The 8,752-nt window shown below is 33.9% G+C and overlaps 1 long non-coding RNA gene across 1 annotated transcript; it reads left to right on the top strand.

Annotated features, from left to right (window-relative positions):
* Window positions 1-6,342: 6,342 nt before the first annotated feature.
* Window positions 6,343-8,433, top strand: LOC107776572 (uncharacterized). Its single transcript, XR_001646004.2, has 2 exons — window positions 6,343-6,826; window positions 7,072-8,433. It is a non-coding gene; the product is annotated as an uncharacterized LOC107776572 (long non-coding RNA).
* Window positions 8,434-8,752: the final 319 nt, after the last annotated feature.

Here is an 8,752-nt window from a genome sequence, read left to right as displayed (position 1 = left end):
GATTTTAAGTGATGTCCTGAGGGTTTGAAACCCCGGATTTGCACAACATAGTGCTATACTAAGTTGAGATACACGCTGTGTGACGAGCGTGAGGTTCAATGCTTTGGGGATTGTGACTTGGTCCATCCCGAATAATATTTTACTACACTTTTGATTGAGACATATACTTTATTATTGTGAATTGGGCTTGTTGCCATGCTTGGGGCCTTGTGTCGACCTGTAGAACCCTTAGGGGATTTTTGACTGGTTTTTCTCACTTATTTTGTTAAAGAATTTATATCCTCAGTCATGTTTCCAATTGTTTAAGAATGATATGAACCAGATTTTTGAAATGTTAATCATAATTAGAAAGAGATATGAGGGCTGAGATCCCGGCCGTACATTATGCCCGAGAGGCTGTGATTTTTAAATGACTGAGAGGGGTCAAGGACCCAATAGTGAGGATATTTTATATGATATGGATCGGGATGCGCGCCGCAGCAGATATATATTATACATATTATGGATCGGGCTGCACGCCGTAGCAATTATATAGCGTTTGGGCTGAAGGAGCCCCTCCGGAGTCTGCACACCCCCAATGAGCGCAGTCGACTATTATTATTATGGATCGGGTTGTACGTCACAGCGATATACGGATCGGGTTGCACGCCGCAGCCGTATATATATTTAGTGATTCGGTTATCGTGAGAAGTATATGAATTAAGAACTGAGGATAAGAACGAATAATTGAACTGAAATGCTTGAGGAGCTGATTTATACTGATTATATCTGTTTTACCTGGTTTAAAGAATTTCACATGATTTCCTCATTCACTGCTGCTTAAATGATTTTACTGTTTGATATAGAACTGCTTAGTGCCTTTACAGGATTTCATACTGTCAGCCATTATTTATTGTTATTACTCACTGGGTCAGAGTACTCACATTACTCCCTACACCATGTGTGCAGGAACAGGTATTCCTGAGGCATAGAGCGAGTTTTCCTGCCGTTCTATTTTCATCGGAGTTATCGAGGTAGCTGCATGGCGTTCGCAGACCCGATTTCTCCTTCTATCTCCACTTATTATTCTGCATTTTAGACATATTTCTGCATTAGATTGTTGAAACCTTGTATTAGAGGCTCAGACTTGTGACACCGGATCAGTGGGCTATTTTACAGAGATTTTTCGTGATTATGGTTTCCGTACATTTCATCTGTTAAAATTCATACTTCTATTTATATTAAATTGGTATTAAATCCCGAAAATTGGTATTGAATTATAAAGAAAGAGATTGTGAGATGTTAATTGGTCGGGCTTGCTTAGCATTGTGTTGGGCGCCATCACGGCCGGGGTTGGGATCGTGACACCCGATTTCCCGGTGAAGAAAACGGAAGAAGATCATAGACGCACGAGATTGAAATCGGGACCGGTAGCCCTTCGTATAGTGATCCATGAGGGATGAACGATGTGCTCATCATCGGGCATGATAAAGCAACACACCTCGAACCTCGAACGAGCTCTAAGACCTAGGGAAACACGATAAATGGTTACATGATGGATAGAGAGTCGTGATATTCGCATCTAACCGAATATCATGGCGCAAATCCTGCTCGATGTGGTTACAGATCAGTAATTAATGAGAAAAGAAGATTTTTATCTTTTTTGACTTATACTAGGGGTAAAACTCTCCTACTATATAAAGGGGAAGTTTTTCCTTTGTAACACGCAAATAAAAACAATTCAAGTTTATTTTTTTGCTTTCTAGCAACTGTTAAAGTCCTTATTTAATTGCTCTGCTCTACATTCACAATTGGGCTCGATCCATGGGTCCAATCGAGGATGAGCTACTGTTCAACTTAGGTTCGGGCTACGCCATAGCATTACAACTGGTTTGATCATTTGTTTTGTCTTTAACTCATTTATCTAATATTCTTAATTATTTGTATTGAATCAAACCACATATCCTTAAAATTGCATACAAATTTAATTATTATCCGAATTAAAGGTAAACGGACATGTTATAGTCAAATGCTTCAAGAACAGATAATTGATGAAGAAAAATCAAGATAATTGATTAATGTGATTAGGTGATAAGTTAAGGTAAAAATACTTGTCTATTGGCCATGATTAAATAATGAAGCTCACAGTAAAAGCATGTGTCGTGAACTTATTACTAGTAAAAGCATGTTTTTACCGTAACTCACAGTAAAAGCATGTTTTCTGCTAAAAAGTACGAAAGTTTTCTGCTAAGATGATGTGAGATGGTATTTTATGGGATAACTCTTTGTGTATAGGATGAAAAAGGTAAATTATAGAAGTTCCTTGCTTCCTATTTGTACAATAAAACTCATGCATGTCCATCTTTGATTGGGGATTTTTTTTTTAAAATTTCTAAATTCTCTATTTGAGTTGTATGTTATCTCTGTTGTGTGATTTATTTTGTTCAGTTCGGTAAATTTGTTGATAGGCTATGATGGTGGCTTTGGTGTAGAATTCTGACAATACTTAAAATTGATTTCTTTATTGGATTAAGAGTGTTAATGTGTACGTGTCCGTGTGATTGTAATATAACATATGTGTTTTTATGGGTCTATATTCTTTCATAGATCTCATGAGTCTATCCATTTTTCCTTTGTTTATATTTGGTGTGGCCTCTCTATTTCTAGAGTTATTTACTGTTTTTAGTTTATTGCACTTTTTTTATTTGTAATAAAATAATTTCGTGTCTATATCTTAGTTTGCTATTCTATTTGAATACTGTCTTGCTAGAATTTTACATGCATATTACTAATTATGTCTTATTTGCACATCATTTTGTCTTTTTAATGAATTTTGTCTTTATTACTAGCTATTTAGTGCATATTTAAACCGAAAAATCTGATTTAAAAAATAACAGGAATATTGAAGTTGACTATACACCTATGGTGTTTGATGATATGTCAGCAAGAGGTAAATCCAGATTCATGGTCAGTGTTAATTGCATTTGCACTTGCAGACTGCACTTGAAGAAAAAAGTTTGCTTCTTTCTTTCTCCTCTTTTTTTCCCCAAGCTTAATAGCTACTTCAAAACTCTACAATATTCTGATTCCTGAAGATCACGAAATTAAAATTTCTACTTTAGTAGCTATCTTACTGGCTTCAAGTCAATCTGATGTGTTTATATTGTAGGCATCTTTTAAATTTTTTCAAAATTATCATTTAAATTAGTGCAATTCATTTTTTGATTTAGAAAAAAAATAAATTAATAGATTCTTTCTAGATGGCCCTGTTTAAGAATGAACAATCTAGATATCATTTATACTATTGTAGATAATAACTATTTTGTAATAGAAATTCCTTAAAGCTTCCATTAAGGAGTCATATGTTGGGGGTCTTTCATTCCAAATTCTGTTTATAAGATGAGGACTCTGCCAACAAATTTTCAAGTAATGGATAATGAGAGATGCATATGTTTAGTGTGTTACATAAACACTGTTGGATTCATTCTTTTATCTTCGTATCTTATAAAAGGCTATAGTAAGAGATGATACTAATATGACAGAATAATATAGAGCAAGAAAATATTTAGCCTTCTAAAGAATGTGCTTCTCTTGTGGATAAAAACAAACAAACCAATAATGATGCTATTCATTATGGTCTGGCCATATGACAAACCGTGAAGGATAAATATCATGCGAATTGACTCAATTGCTTATAAGTAAAGATTAGGTTCTTTAGACTTGGTCAACTGTAACTAATCAAAAATAGATCTTGGTTAAGCACAAAATTTTATATATATATTTATAAATATGAAAGATGTGTTTGGTCATGTCTACTTGTGAATAAATCTTTTTATTTACTACAATGGTTGTTACTAGAAAAGAATTTAAGGATTATTAAAGTATGATGTTTGAAGCTATTTATGCAATGACGGTTGCATATAAATAATCTTGGTTGTGGTTGCTTATTTGGACAAAAATAATGACCTAATACGAATTTAACTAATTAAAGAGAATTTTCCTTTCTTTCTTCCAGATGCCATGAAACTTTTTTTATCGGTGCCAGATACCCTAAACTTATAGCGTGTAATAAGACTAAATGGTGACTAAATACTTGTGATATTTGAACTTCTTGCTTGCCTCTCTATTTTCATGATATAAATGAAATATGATTCTTCTTTTTGGGTTTAATTGATGATATATTGCTTCTAATACTAAGTTCTTTTCTTCCATGCTGGTAAGCTTACTAATTTCCGGAGCAATCTCTGCAGCACCTAGATAAGTGATATAATGTTCTGTAACTATAAAGAGGCATGGTCTTCTTGATAGTGATATATGGGTGGCTCATTAGATAATATGGTTTCCAATTACTATAATTTCTTTATAAAGTACTTACAAGTGTGTAAATGTTCATATAAATACCTTCATATTGGTTGTATATTTCTGATTTTTATCCTTTTTTCCTGCTCTAATATACCTTTTGATTTAAAGTTAGAAATGCTCTGCATATTCCTTTTTGATGCATTAAATTTCAGACAATATTGGTGCTTATAGTCCAGGAGGGACACCGATCTTATACCTGCTTATTTGTAAGGGTTTTCCTTAATTGTTAAAGCTGAAAAATAACTACTCCAAGATAATCTTTTTGGCTCTGCAAACTGAGGTTCACGTAAATCACGCTTAGTCTTTTATCCAATTTACTTGAAAATTATGGATGCCCTTAATATAGATCAATGAAATTTCTTGATAAATGTTCTCTACCCAAGTGCCGGAAGATGTGCTTATGGTGGTTACTACTTGGACAGGTTGTCTGCAGAATATATTCATGCATATGACTGCTATGTGAAGTGTAAGGAAAAGAGTTCCATTCAAAGAAGAAGCCACCAGTACTACTATCTATTGTAAGAGAAAAAGAATTTTTGGACCAATAGTACCACTAGATGCTAGATATCACCACATTGTAAGACAAGAATTGAACGGCAGGCCAGCCTATAAGTCGCATAACTGAATCTGCCACAAACCACAAGGTTAGCAGCAAGCTGGTTCGTCGGCCAAAGCCATAATGTTCTCTCTACACAAGTCCAACAAAGGTAGTTTGACTGCAAGCCCATGACAATTTTGTACCCTCCAAGTTTGTTTTTCCAATAGTATTATCTCAAAAGCCTTCGCTAATGTAGGCCTCTGTGAAGTTCTTCAGCCTCCTTGCAGGAAAGCAGGTTTTCTTATACACTATTGGTTCCCACCTGTAGCGCATCTATACCACACATGTTCCTTGAAGTAGCAAATGGTGCCATGATCAACAACCAACTATGTCTGTGGAATTTAGGCACCCTCACTGCTATTCTGGCATTTGTTAATAATCAACTCAGCAACGAAGTAGCAAATGGTGCCATGATCAACAACCAACTATGTCTGTGGAATTTAGGCACCCTCACTGCTATTCTGGCATTTGTTAATAATCAACTCAGCAACAAAGTGAGGACATAGAGCAGGTTTTTGCTTCATCTTCTCTACATGGTTTTTACTTTTTCTTTTCTTCAGAATTTGATAGACGGCAGTGACATTTTTCATTAAAGATCTGTAGTTAGCGTTAGAAGAACTTTGCTAATAATGTCTCCTACCCTGATGATAGTGCATGTGTGATGATTTGGCATCAGTAGCGGCAAAGTTTAGCATAGTTTATACTTGGATTCTTTTAAAAAATATAGCTCTCTAGCACGTCTAAATTTATACTTATGACATGGTTATTGCACTTATTTGGTATACCATAATTACAAATTTGATTGCTTACATAGACTTGCAAAATAGGGTTTGGTATATAAGAGCTAAATTTGTTGAGAACAAAGGTAGCATTGGAGCTATAAATAGAAGCTACTCAAATCTTCGCGTCTTTAAAGAACTGAATGTTAATATTTTTTAATGTTCATCAACAACCATTTTTGACATCTATATTAAGGATTACAATATTATTTCCAAATTTACCCAGACATGATGTTCAGGGTTGATTATTTTTGTCATGTTATGTAGACTCAATTATTTTTAAATTATTTCTTAATTTTTTATTTCATAAATTTGCTTCTTTTAATTTTGAAAATATTATGAATCATAATTGGTAGGAAATGATAAAACGACTAAAAAATTCGTCACACAATCTCTAAGCTTCTAGGTTCAAAATTTCTTTGTATCAAGAGAAATAAAAGACATTGAACATTTGTAATGAATGGAGATTACAATTCGAGTTGTTGCGCCCGAGCTGCAGGACTCAACTAGTCTATTATTTAGAAGTGGGAGTTGAGTGGGGCGAACATGTTCGTACTAAATTCAATGTGAAGTACCGTGTACAGTGGGCCCATTTCATTAAATCAGTACATGACTGTTTGTCTATTATATCCTTGACCTACACTAATTGATTTTCTGTTTGGGGGTAAATTGGTGATTGAAGTCATCAACCTATTCTTTTGTGAACACGTGTATTCCACATTTTGTTCAAAATTCTCTGCTACTACACTTCAATAGTACAATCCAGAAACTCCTATTATCCTGATCGATCATCTTCTTACTTTTCATTGTTCATCGGAGGCCTCCTTTTTGTTCCTTTCTTTTGCTCCTCTCTAACACCTTGAATTCGTTTCACTTTTCTTTCAGATTTCTGAATTTGGTTCCAAATTATCACTTTTGATTTTTCAATTTCTCAATTAGTGAGAGTTTTTTGCATTCTTTTCTTTGTTTAGCGCACCCCTGATTCTTCCATGCCTCATTTCTTAGTTTTCGTCTGAATTTTTCCATATTGGTTACTATTTGTATCTGGCCTATCTTGAATCTATGAGTTCTGCCTAGGGTTGTTGCCATTTTTTCAATTGTTTGCTAGGTAATTTGGTTTGTATGTGTTGTTTCCTCTTCTTTTATATAATTTCTTTGTGAATTTTGTATATGAATGCACATAATTGTAACTAATTTTCAAATACATGTTTGGAGATAGATACTAGTGCATGTTCAGTATTTAATTTATTTTAGTTATACTTTCAGATACCTCATCTTTCATATAAAACAAGTAGCAATCGAAAATTTTCATCACCAGTTTTTCTGTATAACTGACGGTAATTTACTTTGTAGCTACACCTGGTTGGACTTGCAAGATACAAGTTGTTGATAGAAGTCGAGAATGGGAAAGCGGTGAGAAAAAAATAAAATTCTAGAATCTTATCTTGCAGGATGAAGAGGTAATCTCATTTATCGTCTATGCATGCACCAAAGTGTTTGATGATATGCCTGAGTCATTTTATTTTGATGATATGTCAGAGTCATTTTATTTGGAGTTTTCGATTGCTCTTTCATAGTATGCAGTTCTTTGTCTTTTCCATCTTTCCTTTGGAATGGAGTGCTACAACCTTGAACTTCTTTTGGTTTCTTATTCATTGAACATTACCAATATACTCTATTACCGCTTCTTTTTCATTTAAATTGGTCTATCATAAGCGATAATTTTATTTATGTTTTTGTCATTAATATGTTCTTCAAGCCGGGAGAATGCAAATAGTATGGATCAAATGCTAGTTTTCATGATTTCTCAAATATAAATTTATATTCCAGTTATTTCCAAATTTGAAATGGTACATATGTTCTGAGAATTGATGTGTAAGAAACAGTGATGGCACGAATTATCAAAAATCATATGCACGAATAGATCATCATACCTTTTGATGGGCAAGGGTGGTGCAATGATTGGTACTGCACATAGTGAATTAATTTAGACCCCAAATCTGGAGCAGTTTGTCCCAGACCTGGTTGCATATTCTAATTAAGATCTGATAGAAATCTTTTATCTAAAGGGCAGAGTCGCCGAAGTGAGTCTAAATGCCTCCAATCAATTGTGAAGTTAGCAAGATTCTAATGCTATTTTTCTGAAACTGATGACTATAATTATATACAATTTAAGTAATAAACTAAAAGTTACCTAGCCACAAGTCTAACTTGAAGAGTAGCTTCATCCATTCATCGGAGAACTATACATTCACTTTTCTTGGCTATATGTTGATCGATGTATAGCTTCTCAAATGCAGTAGGGGCTGACAATACTGCATCAGAGATATCCCTTAATTTATATCCCCGAGTTGAGTTTATGTACTAGGAACAAGGATCATAGTTGGACATTTTTCTATTGGCTCAAGATTACTACAGAGTTGATGAAGAAAAGATGAAGTAAGAAAAAGGAGTTGCGGAAATAATTAATAAATAGATGGAGAGGATTATGAGAAGCCCTGGTTTGTATTCACAAAAACTTCCAAAGGCTTTTGGTCTCAGAAACTTGTATGTGTCAATATCATGAGGTATTGGTTTTCTATCTTAAATAGTAGTTGAAATTATGCCATTTACCTTATAGATTAGTAAAAACTATGTGAGTACTACTAAATAATGATGAGCCTATTTTCTAAATGTAGATTATCTTTCAGTTATTTCTACAAATTTGAAATGGTACATGTATTCTATGTATGGTGATGGCCGAAGAACCATAGTGTGATTTTGCTCTTTTGTATCACGCTGGACATTTTGGTTGAAGGATAGCTTTGCTTACTACTGGTCTATGTCAGAATGGAGAAAAAAACTAATAGCACATTCTATGATGATGTAGTTTTTTTTTAATATATATATATAATGTTTGATTCATGGGTCTTCTCATGGGCTTATTGTTATAAAATACCCAATTATACGGATGTTTTACATAGACTATTGGTTATCGTTTTTCTATTTATTTTTCAATATGGATCAGTGTTTGATACATAGTTTATGGGAGAAT

This window comes from Nicotiana tabacum, chromosome 8 (assembly GCF_000715075.1).
Source record: "Nicotiana tabacum cultivar K326 chromosome 8, ASM71507v2, whole genome shotgun sequence".
Classification (NCBI taxonomy): Eukaryota; Viridiplantae; Streptophyta; class Magnoliopsida; order Solanales; family Solanaceae; genus Nicotiana; species Nicotiana tabacum.
Note: the sequence above shows the minus strand (reverse complement) of the source record. Positions and strands in the feature narration are given on the sequence as shown.